The 23,452-nt window shown below is 38.7% G+C and overlaps 1 protein-coding gene across 3 annotated transcripts in view; it reads left to right on the top strand.

Annotated features, from left to right (window-relative positions):
- GABBR2 (gamma-aminobutyric acid type B receptor subunit 2) overlaps nucleotides 1–23,452 on the top strand; it is a 520,678-nt gene that overhangs the window by 56,892 nt on the left and 440,334 nt on the right. Inside the window, exon 2 of one of the 3 annotated variants that reach the window (XM_072034868.1) lies at nucleotides 15,718–15,780. The exons of the other annotated variants lie outside the window; for them this stretch is intronic. The gene's annotated coding sequence lies outside the window, so the exon portion shown is untranslated. The remainder of the gene's footprint in view (nucleotides 1–15,717; nucleotides 15,781–23,452) is intronic. 3 annotated transcript variants of the gene reach the window in all.

Raw genomic sequence — 23,452 nt, 5'->3', positions numbered from 1 at the left:
AGGTTGCATGTGTTCAGGGCATGGTCCAGGAAAGACTTCAGTATCACCCCATAAATTCATGGAGTGTCAGCTAGAGCAGCTGACTGCGTCCTACAAACACAGGAGATGTTTCTTCCTTCCAAGAAAGTGGAGTAGCCTGACATGAAATATGGTGAACATCAGGAATGATGCATATCTGTCTATTCTAAAATTCTTTCCTTATACCTATCAAGTGCAATCATTGATGCTTAGAGATAGAAATATGATACCAATGAAAATGTAGACAGGAAATATAAAATGCTGAACAGTCTTTTTTTTCTGCCATGCTAATCCCCTGACCAGCCTTGTAATTTAACATTTGCTTCATAATTGGATTAAGCAGAGTAAAGAAAAATTTTTGCTTAATGGAAGTAAGTGGAAGCAATGAAGTGAGACATTTAAAAATAGCTTGGACAAAGTGCTTTAAAGTACACTGTGGAGAACGATGTGGGGGGGGGGAGGCAAAACAAACTAACATAGCCTTGCCTTATTCTTGTTCAGGTACATATGAAGCAAGGCTTCTTGTATGTCTCTAGGATTGCTGTATTCGTGTAACATCCTAAACTGAGAACATATACTGACTGGGGATTAAGCAGATAATCTCGTGAGGTCCTTTACAACTGTAATTCTAAAATAGATTAGTATTTTTCAAGGATGTTAGTTCTGTATATTTTAAATACATCTATTTAAACATTTCTATTGATATAAATGTTAATATTAATTTCACTTTATTAAAAAATCAATATTCTCTCATGAACAGGAATATTTTTGGGAGTTTGAGCATTTTTTTTGTTTTGTTACTTGACATAAATTGAAAACAATGGTGATTTACCGAACTATCTCTTGGTTATTCTCCTGTGAGAGATACAGAACAAGCATCATTTTGGCATGTGTGGTTTTCACTGTCATCCAGTGACTGCAGGTGACAAAGGCTCTCTGCCATTCAGTACCATGCTTGGACCTGTGCTAGAGCCCCAGCAGTTACAGTAAGGTGTTTTTGTTGTTGTTGTCTTGTTCCCACCTTTAGGAGGTCATTGAGAAGGAGGGTTGTATAGAGGAAGCTCACAAATTGTAATCTTAGTTGAGTCACTTGAGCCTCAGTTGAGAAATAGGTTTATGTATATTAATTCAAACATGTCTCTTGTTTTTTTGTTTTGTTATTTGATCTCCAGCAATGGGCTGATTTGGCTATAACAGTAGCATTATAATTTCTCTTACACTTGTGTGTATACATGTATATACAGACAAAAACCTTTTGCTTCTAAACAACTTGCATTTCTATTAGACATGTGAGATCCAGTTATTGAAATGCACATGCTACTCTGTACTGAGGTTTTGGAGAAATGTTACAACTTTTCAACAAATCAGGATGCTGTTCTTTGTCTTATGGTTTCTTTAAATACTTCTAAGAATCAGTACTGAGCGTGCTTCCTTACTTGTGTGTTTTTGTTGTGTTTTTTTTTAAACGTGTCTTTTTTTTTTTTTTTTTGATCTCATGTACATGATCTAGCTGGCAAGTAAGAGTCAGTGCATTGTAAGGCACTGGAGCAGGCTGCCCAGAGAAGCTGTGGATGCCCGATCCCTGGAGGTGTTCAAGGCCAGGCTGAATGGGGCTTTGAGCAACCTGGTCTGTGGCAGGTGTCCCTGCCCATGGTAGGGGGTTGGAACTGGGTGGTTTTTAAGGTCTGTTCTGACCCAAACAATTCTGTGATTGACTTCTTTTTCACATGGTTGGTGCACGTGTTATTTAGAGATTTAAGTCTCTTAAAATAAGTTAAGCAACTTTTAAAGCCTATATTCTCTAATTTCAGAAGAGAATTAGACATTAAAATCACTTTGACATTTCTGAAAATATTGCTGTAGTCCTCTTTCATCTCATAATTTAAAAGGATAGGCAAGCCTTTAATCCTTTAAAGTCACAAGCCTGTATTATCACAGGAAAAAATGGCACTGTATTTCCACATGCATAGAGCTATCTGTGTGTCCTAGAAGACTTCTGAAGAAATGCTTGTAAACTCAATTGAAGTAAAGATTCTCCTGAGGATCAGGATGTCTACAGAGGCATGGGCAGCTCTGGGAGTGCTGTTTTAGGGATTTACAGTGTAATTAAAATGCAATTTATTTACCAGACTGATGCAACTGTTTGAATGGATGCTGCTCTTGGGTAAAGTAGCAGATAAACAAAGCTGATAAACTCTTTGGGATGAATAGAAGAGAGTGTATATAAGGATCATAGACTGTCCCAAGTAGGAAGGGACCCACAAGGATAATCAAGACCAACTTCTGGCTCCACACAGGACCACCCAAAAACCAAGCCGTGTCTCTGAGAGCATTTTCCATATGCTTCTTGAACTCCAGCAGACTTAGTGCTGTGACTGCTGCCCTGGGGAGCCTGTCCCAGTGCCTGAACACCCTTTTGGGTGCAGAACCTTTCCCTAACACCCAGCCTGACCCTCCCCTGTCCCAGGTTTGTGCTGAGCCCTGGGTATTAGCTTCCCTCAAGTCCATGGGTTTGGGGCTTAGTCTAAAATACCACTGTAAATGCACTGATAAAAAGATAGCAAAAACAGTTTAGCAAAAATGAGTGGTCTAAGCTATCAAAATAAAGTGAGAGCAAACATAGTTGTGTATGGATGAGGTGGGGAAAAAAATAATCAAATATAACTTGATGTATTTCTTTCAGAGCTGTGTAGCCTGTGTACTTAGGCAACAAAGTAGTTTTAATGTTGCATAAATATTAAACTATTACTGAACTATTCTTTCTCATCCTTGCCCTTGGACTGCCCAGAATTAGCTGTGATGTTGATGGATGTCCAAAAATGTATTTAGTTACACAATGAAATAGTGATCTGTTAAACGAAACTACTCTTCCATTGACTGCTTTGGCAACAACTATTTTCTAGCACCCTGCTGCCTTACAGTGTATCATATCTTGCTTTCTATAAACATTTCTTTATCTGGACTTGCTTGCATTTAATGACCTCAACTTTTACAGTTGTCTAGCATACCTATCCTTTCTTCAAGGTATTTCATCAAATATTCCTTCCTCCTCGTGGTTGTATGTTGCCTCCTTTCTCTGGTCTCTGTGCCAGTCCCATCCTGCTCTTCTCCTTGCCATTGTCCTAAAATGTGGCATCTGACCTCCCATGCACCACTTCTCCACAATGCTCTCTCCAGTTATAGTTTTGATTTATGATAAAAGCAAATTTGGGGAGAAAACATTTAGCTGCATTGGTTTAGTCTCTATCCAGAAGAATTATGTGAAACATATCGTTCCTGCTCTCTGCAGTGCTAGAGAATTTCACTGAGGAGTGAGAAATCTTTGTACTTCAAGCTACAGGTAGAATTTGAAATCACAGATGGAATCCCACTGTGATTGATTTGATTTCAAATCTTCATATAATTTCTGCTGCAGCGAGGGAGTCATAAGCCTGTATGTTTTCTGCTACATTCACATACGGTGCACAAGGGAGAGCAGAAAAGCTCCACATTATTTCATACCCACACAGAACAGTGAGCCAAACAAACAGATGAAGAGGAAGTGAATATAGCTCAGCATAATGCAAAAGAATGGACAACAGCTTATATGTCTGTACATATAGGCATCTTAATTAAAATTAATCAATGCCTGATCACGTGGATCTTATAGAAGAATTGAGAAAGCAGAAAGGGATTTCCCCAGAATGTATATGGTGTGAGGGATGCTTCAGGGGTTGTATATAGAGCTGTCCTAGAGCAGACCCAAGTGAGGAGTTGTTGGCCTCAAATTACATGTTCTTTTCTGTCTGGAACTTCATCCATCCCCATAAATTCTGGTAGAACTAGGCTGCATTTCTTATGAAATCAACTACATAAGATATTGGAAAAATGCCATCCCTAAGTGATTTGGGTAAGTACTTCTTAATTTTGCTTTAAGACTTTTTTTTCCTCTTTTTACTTCTGTGTGATATGTAGACATTTATGTTTCATTAAATATGTTCTCTGGCTGGTAGATCGGGTTTCTACAAATATTTTATTTCCCACAGACTTAAACTGTGACAAAATGAATCTTGATTTCACCTTTGATAAATGGGAAGAGGTCTTCAAACTTCTAAAACAAACACTTTTATAAGCTGCATTTGTTTACTTAGTTTGTAGGTTAGATTACTGAGGATGGGCATAATTACAGTTCACTGCTCACAGAAATAATGGTAAATGTTGGCGCTTCCAACTGTTACAGATTTGAGGGAAGGGAGGAGAGGATGGATGTCTGAAGTGGGATAGATATCATCATGGGAGGGCTGATGTTCTTATGGATAGTTTCTCTTTGAAATGTGCAAGATTTAAACTTGGATGGGGGAGGAAAAATCTGTGCTCTTTGCTTCTGACTAGAGTCCTTAAACTGCAGTACTCTCAAATGAATCCTCTCCGGAGGAAAACTATACCCTCTTATGGAGACTCCTGCCTTCTTTCTGATCTCAGTGTGCTTAAGAAAAACACATTATTTTTTCAGGAGCCTACAGAGACTCAGGTCTCACACAGACCAAAATCTGCTAACGTCTTATCACTGTTTTTTCACAACTACCTGTCTTGAGTGTTGCATTCTTCTGAGGCTGCTAAAGAAGCACAAAACACCTATTGCCCTGTATTTACCACTTTTTCTGTATGTGAATAGGAATTCCACTGTGATATGAGAGCTCTGATTTTTGATGGTGACCATTTATTTAAACAGGAAAAAAAAAAAAGGAACTAGCAAATTTTGGCAGAAGTTTTTCAAACCATACTCCCCACCCACCATTGTTTTTCTACAGCTTGCATTGACTTTTCTTGAAGATGGATAGTTCTGTCTGTCTCACTGATTTGGAAGTGTAATAAATTTCAAGTTTAGTAATCAATTCTGTTTTGAAGTTGGGATCTGAAATCAACTAAGAGGAACTTAATTATGTTCTTAATTCAGGATGTTGAGCTACCACAGCTAATTGTACTTATGCTGTGTGTACAATATCAGCGTGAATAAATAGCTTTCTCTACATAAACTAATGTGTCCTTGTCTTGAGACGCATTCTAAGCAAAGGTAACCACTGTGTTATTTATCATTACAAGTCTTCCAGCCTGCTAGTGGTGTAAATTTATAGTAAAAATCATGGTGTGTGTACTCCTTCTGAAATTATTTGTTACTGTGTTGTGGATGACTCTTATGATTGAATTACTGAATCTGTTCCCTTGAACATCTTACTAGACATTCATAAAATAGCTTGGTGTGAGGACCTCAGATACACAGAAAGAGATGCCTATCTTGTTCTCTAGTCTGATTTGTGGCATGAGATATATGAAAAATAACTACAGAATCAATGTTTTCAGCTCATTTTTCCAGAATTTAGGGGGGAAGAAAAAGCTCCGTCACTAGTATATTTTCATGGTTGTTGCCTAGCTAGTTCTTCAGGAACATCCTGCTTGGCACTGGAGACACTCAGGATGTACAGCAGCCACTTGTCCACTGTGTTAGGTTTGCCCCTCTATTAAAAGGGGCAGACATAAAACTTCCTAACATAGGCTATTAAACCTAACTCAAATTCTAAATTAAGCTTTATGAGTATGAATTAGAGAGCAGATAACCAATGGAAAAACTAGTAATTCACTAGGATCAAGGGATCACAAATATATTTATGTTTAAATGGCAATAGGTTTATTGCAAACAGGATTTTCAAACATTCAAATACTGAAATAAGTAGGTAAATATACTAAAGCACTTGGTTAAAAGGATAAAATTGACATCTTGAAACATTTAAAGAAAAATCTAGGTTCATGGATACTCTTCAGGAGACACTTAGAGATAATACCTTTGAAAGACTTTTTAGTTGATAAAATAGAAGGAAAGAAGTAATAAAGCATGTTTATTTAAAAAGTGCATTGTAAGAAATTTGGTAGGTGAAGTTAAGGAGGTAATGAAAGATGTTCTTCATATCTACAGAAAATGGCATAGAGTACAATAACTAGTTTAAGAGAGGTTTTATAAAATTTGTAGATAAGTAAATGATGATTTAGGACTCCAATCTCTTAAAAATAAAGTAGTCCATCCAAATATATATATATATAAATCCAAATATATATAAAAAGGCAGACATTATTTTTGAGGAAAAGCAGGTTGTGCTTTTTGTGGTAGTCAAAGCTGCCACTGATGATAAGAAAATGAAATTATTACTGGTGAAACTTTCAAATGAGACAAGTCTTGTGTAAGCCAGTTATAGAGCACAAAATCAATTGTATGATCCTGGGTTCATTTTGAATATTGTTTGACCTTATGTTTCCTTACTTATAAAGATCAAGGAGCAAAGGGTCTTGGTTGCTTATATGTAATGGAGAGATTTATAAGGAAACTTATGTAAGATATTTGGAGAAAAGTACAAAAATTGGGTAGAGAGATAATGAAAGTAGCAACTTGATGGATTTGGGGATCACTTAATGGATGAACAAGTGTGATTTGTAAGCATTTGAGAATATCATGGTGATGGGGAAAAAAAAAAGTGGCATTTAGGAAAATAAACTTAACATGAGGGAGAAAAAGTAGTTTATTAAAGGGATTCCTAAAGAAGTAACCTGACTACAGCCTGTGACAGGATCGTGCTGGAGACTGTTGTGTGAGATAGAAACGTGGCTGTAAGCAGGCAGGTAAGAAACTCCTGCTATCCAGAGCACCACCTGACCTTCCTTGGGCTGTCTTTAATTTGCAGCAGGCCTCAGCTTATTAAGAATCTATTAATGTTAATGAAATATAACAATAATTGAAATAATATTCTTTCATTAGGAATCAGAACAATTTATAGGCTACAGACAGCATAAGCACATAGCAGACATGTAACATCAAACAGTACATTTCCACCCACTGAGAGATAAAAATGGAGTAACAAGTGATTCCTGAAATTAAGAAGCATCCTCTGAGTTGCCTGTCTTCATAATTGAAGTACTATTGTGAAGACATTGGCTCTTTACAATGATGTCATTTTTTGAATACACGGAAAGGGTATGCTCATGCAACAATGTCAAAACTGTGGCTTAATGATTAGGAAAACAGAAACATCCTTAAGTTCTGCTTCTGGTTTAAAACAAAACAAACAAAAAAAAACAACCTGCAAGAAGAGCAACCCCATGCTCAACTTCCAGTAAGCGTGTACAGGACATCCAGTCAGTCTCATCTGGAAAATCTGCAGAAATTTAATCTGATAATTAATAGATCTTTCTGGTTGTATTCTGTCAGCTTGGCCTATGGGGCATGTATGTGGGGGGATTATTTGCTAGCCAGAGAGAAATGGCACAGATTCAAGGAAGCTCACTGAATTTCCAACCCATGTATTGGGAAAGTAATTGTTTATGAATTTAAGATCACCTGAATGAGCATGGGTATGGCATTAATATTGACAAATAACCACAAACAAGACCTTTCATGGTGGCTGCTGATTCTTAATTCAGAAATAAAAATAGAACTGAAATTCTTATTCTGGTGAATTTTCAAGGTTGGGTCTAGGAAATCCATGCTGTATTAGTAAGAACAGAACAGACACATTGCAACCTAGATTATATCAAGGTAGGAGTCCAGAGTTTCCTCGTTATATATGGAGAACTTTTTCTTTGAAATAACTGTATTTGATTGAGGATGGGATGTGTTTAAGTAAGATCTGTCCCAGATCTCTAAAAGATGTTTGGGACAGAAAAGCACATCTGTGACCAGCAAAGGGCTTGCCCTGCATCCCACCAGCAGCTGCAGGAGTGCAGCAGCAGGGTCCCAGCCTGGGAGCTGCATGTGGTGTTCTGGTGGCTGTGTGTTGGCCTGGGAGCCTGCACCGGTGGTGTGAGGGACAGAAATGGAAAAATCATGCAGATGGCTCTTGTATATGACAGTGAAAACATCTTAAGTTTGGCCACTGTTCCCATGGTGACCATGCCAGCATATAGTATCCCTGGGTAACAGGCAGGAGGAGGAGAATGCTCGGAGTCATGAAATATATAAACCAGCATATTCTTGTCAGCAAAACAATTTCTCAAACAGCAAGTGGATAAGTGTATTTTGAAGAATGGCATCTGTGCTTGCACTTGCTCAGTCTGACGATGGCAGTGGCTCTATTGATGGTATTGTCAGCTATTCAGACAGCCGTATGGAAGAAGTGACCACTTCACATTGGGTGAACTTATTCAGAGCCTTGTGATACCTGAATTAAATGCCAATCTGCACGCTGCATCTGTTCTGGTTTTGGGTGTAGTCCATGTGTATTCTGAAACTGGGTGACCCTGAACCACCTGCATTTCAGTAGCGCTTCTGTTTGTCTAAAAAGAAGTAGGCTCAGAATATTTCCACCCCTTTCTCATGCTGATAAAATATCCTGTAATAATGGAGCTTTGCCCACAGGTTCCACCAGCACAGATCAAATTGTGGGGTTTTCACCTTGGGACCTGAAATGGGCTGTAGTTATATCTCCATGTGTCCTGAATCCCCTAATTCCTGACCAGAATTGAATTTGTTTGTCCCTCTGTTCTTGTAGTCAGATGGAGTGGTGGAGGCTTGGCCATCAGGTTCTGTATAACCATACCTTATTCCATTAAATTTTCAATTTGTTCTTTTGACTTCAGCTCTGCCTCTGCCCACACCTTCCCCTTGTAGGTGCCAGCTCAAGTGGCCCAGCTTGGGTGCACAAGGCACACCTATTTAGCTGAAAGCCCAAAGGAATACTTCATGAATATGTGAAAGGCTTTTTTTAAAAACATAAATTTTATATTATATATATGTAAATATGCAGTGCATGTTTATCATCTGCATCAGAAAGACATGTGCTGTGTGAAACAGATTTTTGTACAGATATTTTTGCAAATTTTTTGCCTCAAAGAAACTCCTGGGAAATGTTCCATTTGTGCTTTCTACAGACGTAAGGCATATCAAGGTGGATGTGAGAATCTTAGTCCAGCATCTCAAATTAGAATAATATAGGCCCTGTTGATTCTGTTGACAGGGTCTGAAACACTTTGACCTTGTACTATGCTGAAAATATTGTTTATGGGCAAAGAGGAAGCATGTGACTATTTATATAAGTATAAAGCTAACCATTTATAGTTAGTGTAACTGGAATGATAAAAGTTTAATTATTATTAGCTGCAGAAAAAGAGAGAATAACAATGCTGATAAAATTGTTAGATGCATGTCTTAGTTTCTGCCCCTTTCTCAGTTTAAGGCTTGCCTGTCTACACTGCTCCTCTGGATCCTGAGGTTGGTAGTTCCCCAGTGGTGTTGCCCATGTGGGGCAGGGTCTTATGGTGGGTTGTCAGCATCTGTACCTCTTTGCTGGAAGGAATGCGATGTTCATATTGATGGATTCGTCTTCCTTACTGTAGAATCCACTTAAGGTGATTTTGTTGTTTGCTAGTATACACTTCCACCTTCTTTGTTGGTCTGCAATTCCAGGTTACATTCAAATTTTCTGTATGTGATAATTTCTTCATGAGTTAGATGTTGCTTTTTTTTTTTTGTTACCCTCTTACACCAGTTTTGTCCAGCTTCAGGCCTGCTCTTGTGGTTAGTTGTTGGTATTTGGTTCAACTGTTCTTTTTTTTTTCTTTTTGATTGATCATTAAAGATCTATCTGTGGTCAAAGGGTGCTATGCTACATGGTTGCACGTACTATGCCAAATTCCATGGTCTTTGCTCAACTACAGGACTGGAAGAAGTCTGTCTGCAACACCCTTACCCATAAAGGCCACCCATAAAAAGGGTGAATTTGGAACTTTTGGCTATCACTACAAGGTTGCTGACATTGAAAAGATGTTAAAGTACCTTACTAATCAGTAGGGTAGGAAGAAAAGATGTGCACAGAAACTCTTTTCAGAAATAAGAGAGGAAACTGCTACAAAGCATTGCTCTTGGGTCCACATCTGGACACAATGTGATATTTCCAAATGGATGAGGCTGTTTTCATGCAAGATCCCAACACCTAATGCTATGTAATTGCAAACAAAAACACTGATGCACCTTTGGGTGACTCATCCCTACCCCCCAAAATGTTGCAGTTGCTTTCCTGCCTGTCGGTGCATATCTGGTTGGTTTGCAGGTGTATACAAGTTGAGAGCATGGGGGTATTCCTTGACATAAGTACTACCTAACAGTGAGGAAAGCAAGGTCTCTGAACTGTTAGTGAGAGCTGTGTAAATGGTATTTCTATATACCAGTAAAAACTTAAATGCTTGCCAAAAAAAAAAGGATGTTACTGAAGATACTTTCTCTCTGTGAGACAGGATAAATTCATAGACTTGACCTGAAGAGGTTTTTTCCTCTTGAAAAGCTTGTTAGAGAACATTCCAAGAGGGTCTCAGCTATAGATTCTATAAGGATCTGGTGCTTTTGAGACTTTTGTTACAGCTTTCTTGACTTGCTTCTGTATCACAACCCATGGAAATTCACTTAGCAATTCTTATGTTAAATGAATATATTCTGAATTGCATAGAACTAATCTTATTTGAAAGATATCCAAACTTGATTTTTAATGGTCTGGAGGCTTTTGTAAAATTTCAGTGTTTTTTTTTTTTTTTATGGCATAGTTCTTAGCTCTCCCACTTTAAAAAAAAAAAAAAAAAAAAAAAGTCTTCTAGACTGTGTTCATCCTGGTTAGAACATACCTTTTCTTCAAAGTTATAAAGCCCTCAACTCTCAGTATTATTACACTTACTAAGGCATGCCTTCTTTGTATTTTCTTTGTGTGGATTAACTAGGTAGAATTGTTTTATGTTTTGTGGTCTCTATGTTAAGATTTCAGTGTTTTAGACTCCTTTTTTTTTTTTTTTTCCTGAATTCTTGTCTTCAGGATTAAACACTGTCTTATATATTATCTCACTGCTTATTCTGATTCTTTCTTGTTTCAACTTGCACCTGCTGCCTCTTATCCTCTCACTATGCACCACTATGCGCAGCCTGGCTCTGCATTGTTGACCTCCTCATAGATACGGGAAGGCTGCTAATATGTGTCCTTGAAGTCCTCTCTTCCCTAGTCTGAAGCAGATCCAGTTCTCTCAGCTTTTCCTCATGTGGCAAGTGCTCCAGTTCTCTGACTGTCCCCATGATCCTTCCATGGACTCGTTCCAGTTAATCAATTGTTTTCTCATATTAATGTGCCAAAAATCAGATGCAGCATGGAGTCTAACAAGCACTGAAACAAGGAAGATAATCACTTCCTTCCTCCTGATGCCTTCACTCCTGTCATTACAGCTGGTAATACTGTGGGCTTCTGCTAGCAGGGCACGTTGCTGCCTCATGTCTAATGGATGATGTGGTCAGCCAGGAGCTCCAGGTTCTTTTCTATAGAGCCACTCCACCACCATTCTGTCCCTAGCCTTTTTGTTGCATGAGGTTCTTCCTTCCCAGGTGTAGGACTTGGCATTTGTCCTTCCTGAATCTCATGAAGTTCCCATCAACTCATCCCTCTATCTCTCCATCCAATCTCTCTGGATGGTAGCCATGCCCACAACTTCATTGATTGACCCTGGTTTGGTGCATATACAAAGCTGATGAGCAAGCTTTGCTTTGATAAAGATCAAAGGGACAAGTCCCAGGATAGATCTCTGCAGTACTCCACTTGTTGCTTGACTCCAGGTAGAGTAAAACTAATTAACCATGAGCACGGTTATCTAAGCAGTTCTCTGTTCAGCTGGTTATCCAGTCATCCACATCATGTCCTATCTTGGAAACAAGATTATTGTGTGAGACAATGTCAATAACTTTGCTGAAGTTGAGGTAAATGACATCTGTTGCTCTCCTTTCATCCACAAATCTGGTCTTATCACAGAGGACAATCAGGTTGTCTAACAGGATTTACTTTCAGTAAACCCCTGCTGTTTCCAATGATGTTTTTCTTCTTCCTGTGCCAAAAGTGTGTTCAAAGAAGGCTTGCTTCATGACTTTCCCTAGCATCAAAGGAAAACTGATTGCCTTGTAATTTTTTTCTGTGCAATTTCTCTTGGTTGTCTTTGAAGATGGGTGCATAAAGCCTGGGAACCCTTCTTGGTGAAGCCTGAGGCAAAGAAATCTCAGGTATTCTCAGACATGCCTCAGGTATGTCTGTTGTCATCAACTTATCTATCTCATTTAGCAAGAGGGCACACATTTTCCCTGTTCAGCTTTTTATTGCTAGCATAACAGTAGAAACATTTCTTTCTGTCCTTAGCATCTCTTTCTATGTCTCAAATCCACTTGAGCTTAAGATTTTCTGACACTATCCTGCATGCTGGGGCAATGTTTTTGAATTCCTCTGTTGGTTGTTGTATGGAGCTCCAATGCCTGTTTGCAATGGACCTCCATCATGAATTCCTGGCTTAGCCAAGCTGGTCGCTGATACATCTGCTAGTATGCCTGAATATTGGGATGAATCATTGTGCCTGAAGGATGCTGTCCTTAAAGATCTGCCAGCTGTCCTGAGCTCTTTTTGCTTTTCAAACCTGCCTACCATGAGATTCCACCTGCAAGTTTCCTGATCAAGCCAAAATCTGCTCGCATGAAGTCTGAAGCCTGTACTTTGCCTCTTCATTTCCCCACAGGATGCTGACCTCTGTGTCAGGGTCATTACAGCTAGCACTACTGCTGATTATCCTGTTGCCAGGCAGTTCTTTCCTGGTTAGTGAATAGCAAATCCATCTGTGCAGCTTCCAGCCCTTGTATGGTCACCACTGTAGAGTTCACAAGGAAAAAAATCATAGAAGCTATGCTTTGGAGTAAATATACTGGCTGGTATCTGTAAACAGTAGATCTCAGGCACAGCTGAGAGTTTGTTTTTATTTTGTATACTTTTATCGGGATGCTGGGAAGTTTAATTCATCACTGAATAGTTCCAGTTACTTGTTGATGAATCTCAGTTGATATTCATGTTTTCTAGGAGATCTGGATTTTGGAGCAAGTGTAGGAGGAAGAAGGGGGAAGGAAATACTTTGACCTCCTATCCAGCTTTCTTTACAAATACAGTAAATTTGCATGCCATTTTTAAAGTCCAAGTGGATTTGGATCTGGCCAGTAATGCCAAGGGCAATAAGAAGAGTTTCTACGAGTGAGTTTGTGACAAAAGGAAGACAGAGAAAATGTGGGCTCTCTGCTGAATGAAATGGGAGACCTGGTTACCTGGAATGGTGAAAAGGCCAAAGTACTGAGTGCCTTCTTTCTTTCAGTCTTTACCAGAAAGACTAGCCTTCAGGAATCCCAGAGACCAGGGTGAAAGGCTGGAGCAAGGAAGATGTACCCTTGGTGAAAGGGGTTTGGATCAGGGAATACTTTAGTAAACTAAGCATTCATAAGTCCTTGGGTCCTTTTGGAATGTACCCATAAGTGCTGAAGGAGCTGGCTGATATTATTGTGAGGTTACTCAATAACCCCTGGTCAATCAGGCACTTCTCACAGTTGCCTTGAAGATAGGAGTAACAGAAACTTTCCCCCAAGTACCAAAATGCATCAGCCTCACCTGAAATCCTGAGAAGATGATTGTTCAGCTAGTTCTGGACAGAAGAACAAAATCATCATGAATAGTCAGCGTGGATTCATCAAGGGGAAGTCCTGCCTGGCCAACCACCTAAAATACTCCTTATAACGAAATGATCAGCCTGATGGATGAAAGGGAGGTAGTGGATATTTTCTTCTTGTACTTCAGTAAGGCCTTTGTTCTCCCCCATAAGATCCTCATAGAGAATCTTTTGAAGTATGGGCCAGAAAAGCAGTGAGATGGATTGAAAGCTGGCTGATTGGCTGGATCTGAAGGGTAGCAGTCAGTGGTGCAACGTCTAGTTGGAGGGCAATAACGAGTACCTCAGGGGTCAGAACTGGGTTCAGTCCTGTTTAACATCTTCATTAATGATCTGAATGATGGGGTAGGGTGTACCCTCAGTAGATTCAGATGACATGAAACTGCAGGGAGTGGATGACTCACCAGAGGGCCATGCTGCTGTCCAAAGAAACGTTGACAGGCTGGAGAACAGGGCTGACAAGAATCTCATGAAGTTCAACAAGGAGAATTGCAAGATCCTGCATCTATGGAGAAACAACGCCATGCCCGGATATATGCTGGGGGACACCCAGATAGAAAGCTGCTCTGCAATAAAAGTTTTGGGGTCCTGGTGGATACAGAGTTGACAATGAGTCAACAATGTGCCCTTGCCCCTAAGAAGGCTAATGATATTCTTGGCTGCATCAGGCAAAGTAATGTCAGCAGGTCAAGGGAGGTGATTCTAGTCTATTCATCATTGGTGAGGCTGCACCTGAGTACTGTGTCTAGTTCCATGATGTCCAGCACAAGAGACACATGAACATACTAGAAAGAGTCCAACATACCAATGAACCAAAGCAATTAAAGAACTGGAACATTGCTTTTATGAGCAAAGGCTGGAGCCTGGCACAGTTTCCTCATGGAGAAAAGGAGGCTCAGCGGGATTCTATCAGTTTGTTTAAATACCTTAAGAGAGGGTGCAATGAAGATGGAGTCAGCGTCTTCTCGGTATTTTTCAGTGCTAGAAGCAGAGGCAATGGGCACAAATTGAAATACAAGAGGTTGCATCTGAATGCCAGGCAGCACTTCTGTACTGTTCAGGTGCCAGGCTGCCAGTGCATGGCACTGGCATAGAGGCTGTGCGGTCTCCTCCTTGGAGATCTCCAAAAGCTGCCTGAACGTGGTCCTTTGCAATCTGCTATATGTGGCCCTACTTGAGCAGATTACCTCCACAGGTCCTTTCCATCCATGTGGTGCGTAGCTGATAGTCTAGTGCTTTTGTTTGTTTTGTTTTGTTTGTTTTTGATAGGACTTTGGCTTCATAGATACTTACCTTGCACTAATTCATGGAAACTTCTTTACCTCTCACCATGATTATTTTCCTCTTTATATTTATTTCTGTTTTAAGAAATTCCATAGAACCAGTTAAGTGAGAAAGGTGAAATCAACTTCTCTCTTGCAAGACAGTGTCTGCTCAGAAATGAAAATCTCTGATTCTGTTTTATTTTATAAAACCAGATAGGACAGTGTGAGATTTTGATGCTAATAAGTTAGTTGTAGGGCAAATAATGGAAAAAGCTCATTGAGTCCTCAAAGATACCTTACGTTTCATTGGACTACTCCCCCACCTTCTTGCTGTTCAGTAACCAAAAATATAATTGTGTAGAAAAAGAGTAATTATAGTGTAGTTCTTACTAAATGTGCAGAATCCAATTAGAAATGAGTTATTCTGTGAAAAGATTACTTAAAAAAGCCTGGTGTCCTAGAGATTTGGGTCCCTCTGCCTGATCTCTGCACACAGTGATAAATATAATTTCAAGCTTTCTTTATCACTGTGATTTTTCTCCATTTTGAGCCCTTATAGCACTGCCAGCTACCTCATATTCCTTAACACCTTGGAAAGAGGCAGATATGTCTAATGTGGGGCTTGCATGTGGCTAGTCAGCACCTGTGTGCCGACTGTTCAGTGGATAACTGAGCTCATGATAACATCTCACCTGACAAAATCAAAAGCTCTAATATGGATATTCCTGGTATTTGGTCATTAGCTTTCATCAAACATAAAGGAAGCTTCTTAAAGGACTTCAGAAAGGTGGAGGGTTGTGAAAGGGGATGATGGATTGGGAGAAGGTGAATTTCTATGGGTAGACTGAAAACAACTGGTACAGTTAGTATAAGTCACTCAAGAAATAAGGAAAGAACAAGATGTGTGTCTTTTTTTCAGCTTTAGAATTCTGTGTCTGAGCTCCAGAAGTAAGCTTTTCTTCACTGTGGCTTATTGCTATAGGTAAGTCAAACCCTCACCACACGTAATTCCTTTAGTAGAATCTGTGCTAACACCTCTGTTAGGGACTGCTCCTTAGGGCAGGATTCTGACCTTGCTGATTCTGAGATCACATTGATTACTTCTTAATTCCTCTTCTTTCAATTTTCAGTTGTCAGCACAAAATGCAGTTTTGTGAACAGAATTTTGTGAACAGCAACGGAAGCAACGTGGAGGAGGGGGAAACAACACTAAAATGAAAATCAATTATATTGAAGTAGCAGTAAATTTTAAGTTATTATTTCAGTAAAGCAAGAGGAAGTGTCACAACTAACAGCTCAGGGTACTTCCTGAGAAGGAAAACCACTTAAAGCTGTTGATAGGGCAGAACTACTGTGTGGATCCCAAAGTGTTAACAGGAGTGGTATAGATGCGGTTCTAAAAATACACATTTATTAAGAATGTCAGTGGAACTGCATGAGTTTTCACCAGGGCTGACTTCCTTTCATATTTATAAATTTTGCCTGCCTGCGTGGCCTCTAAAGCAATTTGAAATTCTGTATTTGCATATTTATTTCTTAACCTTAACATAGCAGTAGAATATATAACTGTCTCCATTTTATTATGTATCTCATGCTGGAATTTAAATTAAAGAAAACAAGAATAAAAGAACCAATTCATTAAACCATAAGCTATGACAACTGCAGGGATTTTTTTTAATGAATTTTCCAGTGAGAGGAACTGTTTCTGTGACTTTAACTGCAGCTATATTCTGATATGATCATGAAATATTTTATTTTTTTTTTTGTATGCATAAGGAGCTGATACCAGGTGTGGATCAGGTAAAACAGAATGTGAGTTTGCAAGAATTACAGTGTCGATACTTCACTAACAAATGCTTCTATGAAGCTGCTTTGTGATAGAGAACTCGCATATATTATTCCCTAGGACAAAGGTTTAGGGAAAGACTCCCTGTTTTTGCAAATCCTTCTGAAATCATTCATAAATATTAGCTCACTTAGTAGGAGTAATGTTTACTACATAACCATAGCATGTCTGTTCAGCCAACCAGTCCTCTGTGATTATAACTGCTTTTATAAATGAGATGTTTCTAGAAGTAGACTGTTACCTGAAGACAAGATAAGAAAAATACTCCCTCCCTCAAGGCAATTACACAGAGTCCATAAGAACGCATCTCATGGAAACATTTATATGGCAGCTCTAATAAGTGTAAAATAAAATACATGCTTATACTATACCTATGTAATTCATCTATATGATCTTCGAATGGAAAACATACACTTAAATTTCTCAATTAGTAATCCTGACACTTGTTACTGAAGGGAGAGCTGAGACTATTGAGTGGTTTTCTCATTTACTGTACAGTGTCCTTATTCTGTTTGGGAAGAAAGAATTGTGTTTAACTCTGTGTTTGACTCACACAAGTCACTTAAATACACAAGTTGCTTTTCCAGGTAATAGACACAGTATTCCAATATGTGATGCTGTAAAATTAAATAGTTTAAATTTAAGCTTTTATATAGCAGTTTAGAATTTAATTTTATATATTTACAGTACTAGTGTTATCTTCTCTGTCTCAAAGTCTTCCATTTCATGCCCTCTCATGTCAGGCATTTTAGATAGATTAATCTGTCCTTGACTTTAGGTTTCAGCTTGATATGACTCAGGATTTTTGTCGCCATGTTGGAAAGCTCTTCACATACTGGGCTAGGTCTGATCTGACTGATAAATGTATATACTCTGAAAGATATTTCAGGATGTTCAAAATCTGAATGGCTGTTTAAAAGGAGAGGTGCTTTCCCATCTTTGGGGTTACAAAGTGACCTAAACATTCAGTTCAAAGGTGGGATATTCAGAATGATCTAAACATAACATGGAAATAAAAATTAACAGAATTTTACATTCCTATTGAATTACATCATTGTTGTGCTGGAAAAGAAACAAGACAACATTCTACACCTTTTACCACCTGGGATAAATAAGTCAAGCTCATATAGCCTTCCCCTAAGATAAGCTATCCATTCCCATTATTATTTTAGAAGCCTTTCTCTGCATCTGTTGTACTAGGAATTAAATATTCCTGAATGTGGTGATTCAAGATGCACATAGTATTCCTTGGATTACCATCTATGCTTGGAAGCACTTCAGTAAGATTTAAAATTGTATTTAATGTTTTCATACCTAAATGTGATCAGTTGTTAAATTAAAATATTTTCCCCTCTGTTTCCGGACTGTGAGCTCCAAACTTCATTTTATATTTCTCTTTTCTTGTTTGTACACATGCTGCAGGTATATGGGCAAGCTCTATTAAATGTTAGTGTTTTATTATTTTAGCCCTTAAAGCTGTAATATGCTAGAGAGGATGTAGACCACTGCAATAAGTGAAATAAGGCTGTTAACTTTTTTTAAGGAAACTTTTCCATGTACTTTATATTATGTGGTGTGGTAGAAAATCAGCAAGAAATATATGACCACACAACCTAATTTCTGTATGTAGAATAGATAAAGAACTGTACTTCAGCTCAGGAAAAGAATTAATGTAATTTGCAAAACCAGAACTGACTTCCCTGCCTTCTGCCTACATAAGCTATGCTAACCGAAGGGCAAGAAAAATGGATTTTTAAATTTTCTAAAATGAAAGTTAGTTACCTTCACAACTCAAGCTTAGCCCCAAAAGGGTGTGAAAACTACCTCAGATGTGCACAGTAACTGTACCAACTCATACATAGCACAGGTAACACTGGAAAAAAAAAATTATTAACAGCTCCTATTTCACTCAGACTCTTAATTCATGTTTTGAAATTGCCCCAAGCTAATTAATCACAGCACAGTGACATATAACCTGACACATACTTCCACTGATGCATTTGGGGAGGGTGGCTGACTTGGGCATAGTGGAGAAGGAAGATCAGGCAACAAATCCTGGAAGATGAAATATATGAGTCCGTGAGATAGTAGCACAAAAAGAAAGTTCATCTCTACTATCCTCTAATAAGTGTATGCTTCTGACATGTATAGCACCAGGGTAAGCAGGATGAAGCTTTTGCTCTTCTCTTTTGCCTAGTACAAAAAAGACTAGTACTAGACCAGTACTCCAGCATGCTGGTCTGAATGTTGAAGTACTAGCAGGAGCCTCATCAGTGTCTACTGCAAGATGATAAAAGAGGAAAAAATCAAACCCAATGCAACTCCAACTCACTTTCATCCTCTCTCACTGTGTGCCTTTATGCCTAAGAAAACCCTAATCTGGAGAAACGTGGCTAAATGTATCTTGACAAAGAATTATTGAAAGTACTCAGTATTTCTTTATGCAAAGTGGGCCTGTTAACTATATTGTAACCCCATGGAAGAAAATCTAACTGGTATGTAAAACTTCTCTCACACCTTTAGAAACCACTTCCAAAACAAACAAGCAATGTCTACCTCTCTGCTGTATGTGCGTGACATACAGCAACTTGGGTAGTCTTAAGCTTCAATGTACAAAAGGAGACCCTGAAGTCACCTACAATGAAGTGCTGTGTGGGTGCTGGTGCCTAAATAGAGATAATATCCCATGTCTTTGCTATTGCATTTCTCTGTCAATTCTGCAGACTAAGAAAATTGCTGTTCACCCACATATGTAATATATGCAGCCATGTTATATAGTCCAATTATTAGCTTTAGGCTAGATCATAATGTAGTTATTGTGTCTGCTGTAGTCAGAAGTGTGTTTTCATCCCATTAAGCCTAGTCTGACCACATTTATATAGTTAGCCTGGGTGCAAGCTAAGCTCTGGGGCAAAAAGCATGAACTACTGAGCCACTATGCACAATTTCAGCACAAAGGCAAGGCTGTGCAAGACAGACTGTTATTGTCCAAGCTAAACGGATTAAAACTAGTTTGCTCATATGCAGTGCAGCACTTTGCTGCAGGGCATGTGTTTGCCTTCAAAGCAGGAGAATCCTGACCATCAGTCCCAAAAGAGTTACTTGCCAATCTGCCCCCTTGGCTGACTTCCTTCTTCAAAATAATAGGAGTATAAAATTTCTCTCTTAAGATCTTTCCTATGCAATTTTGGCTTTGCTGCACTCATCTAAGAGGTAGAGGGGAGAATGAAATACCAGATTTCTTACAGTTGTACAAGATGAAAAGTAGTATATGCCAATTGGAATAATTATTTACAAAAGTCAAAGTTCTAAGTTCAGTTTTAAACTCTGTGGTATTATGTTACTAATAGGGATAAATGTAGATCTGTCAGTGCAGCTATAACCAGCAGGATGTCTAGTTTTAATATCTAGTCAGGTGTACAGTTCACTGGATGAAGAACTGGCTTGATGGCTGGATTCAGTCACAGTGAATGGAATCTAATCTGGTTGGCAGCCAGTTATCAGTGGCATTCCCCAGGGCTCAGTATTGGGTCTAGTTTTGTCTAATATTTTTATCAATGATCTGGATGAGGGGATGGAGTACGCCCTCAGTAAATTTGCAGATGGTACCAAGTTATATGGGACTGTTGATCTGCTTATGAGTCAGAAGGCTTTGCAAAAGGATGCGAGTTGGACTCGGCCCACCAATTTAGCCTATTGCTTGACATTCAACAAAGCTTTGTTGTTCCAGGTCCTACACTTGGATTGTGGGTACTTGCGGAGATATGAGCTTGGGAAGAGTAGCTAGAAAGCGGATTGGCCAGCAGGACTAGGAAAGTGATTGTCCCTTTGTACTTGGCACTGGTGATACTGCATCTCAAATAATGTGTTCAGTATTGGCCCCTCATAATGCAAAGGATATAGAGTTGCGTGAGCATGTGTAGAGAAGACCAAAAAAAATGGTTGATGGGACCAGAAAACAAGGCTTATGAGGAGTGACTGATGGATGACTGGCTAACCGGAGAAAAGGAGTCTGAGGGGAGAGACCTCATTGCTCACTACAGCTACTGGAAAGGAGGTTGCAGCAAGGTCTCTTTTCTTAGGTGACAGAATGTGGGGAGGTCTCGGGTTGTGCCAAGGGAAGTTTAGATTGTATATGTGGAAATATACATGGAGAAGGTGGTCAAGTGTTGGAACAGGGAAGCGGTGGAGTCCCCATTTGTGGAGGTATATAAGAGCCCTGTAAACGTAACACTGAGATGTGTAATGGGACTCAGTAGGACAGGTTGATGTGATGACCACGAAGGTCTTTTCTGACCTAAATGATAATTCTATGAAAGCTTAATATTAATGTGTCCTGTATCTGATATTTAATGTGTTTAACACTCTTGATGTCTACCTCATAAAGTACCTGTACTGGTACTGTATATTTTGCTAACATGTCTTCAAGAAACTAGAATTCCCATTACTCAGAACATAAACTTGATAGATAGAGGAACTAGGAAACTAGAACAAGAGGCAGATGGAGGAAGAAAGATAGATACTGAGTGTGTTTTGTGTGGAACCAGAGACACGCAGATTGCAGATGCTGACTGTAGGAACTGGGAAAGGAATGTGATTTAGAAATGTTAAACCTGCATTCCTAAAAATTACTGCTAGCTTCAGTTTCTGATATTTTGGTGTATATTCACAGATTGTGACGTATTTTTTTTTTCATAACATATAGGCCCCCAGTTTACTGAAGGTCAAGATCCTCTCATATAGCTCTATCTGGAGATGAAGACGTAACAAAAATGTCAAATTCCTTCTGAAGATTTGTGATTAAGATTTGAAGTCTCACTACAAATTCCTCATTTCTACCATGTGCAAATCCTTAGATTGATTACTCATTTCAGTTATTTTTGAGATTGCAAAGGCTTTTTCTGCTGTGAATGTGTAGTCTTACATATTAACTCTGTGAGTGACTGGCCTGAGTCTTTTTCACATCAGTAGTGTTTCCAGTTGTTATAAATGACATTAGTAAGGAATACTGCATCAGATTTCTAACTTACTGCAGGAACAAAATGACTCTTAATAGTGTGCCAGCATGAGGAAGAAGGTTGTAATTAAGAGACCAAAAAGAGAACTAATAGGTGTTAATTATCTTGTCCTTTTGTACGTTTGTCAGTTTTTAACTGGCCGCTAGTTTTAATGTAGAAAAGAACTCTATCCTTTTTCCATTTTATTGCTTAAAGCCAATTCATTGGCATGGCTGTGGTCTTTTGTTATAGCATAACCTCAGAATTGTTTTCTATGAGGAAACCAAAGACTGTTTTTTCATTTTTTTTTTTAAATTAAGATGTTTTAATCCAAATGAGTAATGAAGTGATCCTAATCTTATTAGGACGATGTTGAAAAAAATAAATTGCATCTTGACTGTAATAAAGCTGTTTAATTGTGTTATCTTGTATAATAATACAGTTCAAGATGAAAATGCAAGGTGAAAATTAATGAAATTTTTGTTAAATAAAACTCTAATCTTTACTGTTATAAGTGAAAAAGTGTATGGTGTTTTTGCTTTTGTTTTTTTTTTGTTTTTTGGTAACAAACGACAACAGTGGGAGAACTTTGCATCTCTTTCTGAAGACACTGTGATTCAGCTTTAAGAAACTTATTCTGGTAACTAGATATAGCCCTCAGACTACTGTTTCATTACCTAGATTCTGTGTCTATTCTTATTTTTCAGGGAGGAATGTTAATCTGAAGTTATGCGAGAGACTTATGCTTTTAGATGACCAATATCAGAAGTGTATGCTCAACTTTTTTAGCATGTAAACTGCATGGCAAAACCAAAAGCAAGCTTCTACCTCAACACTTCCAAACCAAAACTGAATCATCCTTTAGCCATACATAAAACAAAATTTGATAATTTGGTGAGGAGAAGTTTTGCGCGTTTTTAAATGAAAAAAGGGATGTTGGTATGCATTACTAAGGCCAAGATAACTTCTGTGGGGTAATTAGAACAGGGATGAGTGTATAGGAATGGAGCAGTGTGAACTGAGGATTGCGGTGGGACAATAAACACAGAGGATACAAAAGAAAAGATGTAAAGAAAAGGCAGAGAAACAAAAATAAGAAGTGGTAGGCACTGACCTGACAAAGAGCCCCTCCCCAGCTTTTCTGTAGGCCTCTAGGCTTAAGCATAGACATATGCATTGCTCTGAATTCAAGGAGACGAGAGACAATTACAAGAAACTTCAAAATAGAGCATGAACAAAAGAGATTTTTGTTCATTTCTTACCTAGCTTTTCTAACCATTGCAGTGGTCTATTTCCACCTGTCTTTGAGGAACTGAGGTTCACGTTGCTGTTTAAAAATAGAAATAACTTGTTCAGGTAAATGTAGATAATGGCAACATAGTTATGACTCACATAAAGATATCAATTTCAGTGACAAAGTATCTTTTCCTTTTATTAGAAAGTGTTATCTCTTGTGTGTGAAGAGATTAGAGCTTTCATTCAGGGATGTCTTTATGTGGCTTCAGGTCATACTGAATGGGCACCCGGAGGTGTGCCCATCTATTCAGTGTTTAGGTAAGTTCAAAGCACTGTTGTGATGAGAAACAGTGGAGATCATCAATCCCTTTCACTGAAATCTAGTTGAGATTATAATTTGCCTTCTACATCTGATATCATTAACCTACTTTAGCTGTGTTGCACATGCTTGACAGCTACAGAGCCAAGTGTCTCAGCCATACGTCGAAGAGCCACATGGCGATTCTGAAGCACCATGAGGGTAGAAGGGGGAGTGGCTGGTTGGAGAGGTCAGCACAAATAGCAAAAGGAGCTAG

This window comes from Anas platyrhynchos, chromosome 2, assembly GCF_047663525.1.
Source record: "Anas platyrhynchos isolate ZD024472 breed Pekin duck chromosome 2, IASCAAS_PekinDuck_T2T, whole genome shotgun sequence".
NCBI lineage: Eukaryota > Metazoa > Chordata > Aves > Anseriformes > Anatidae > Anas > Anas platyrhynchos.
The sequence above is the reverse complement of the archived record's forward strand: the minus strand, read 5'-3'. Positions and strand labels throughout refer to the sequence as shown.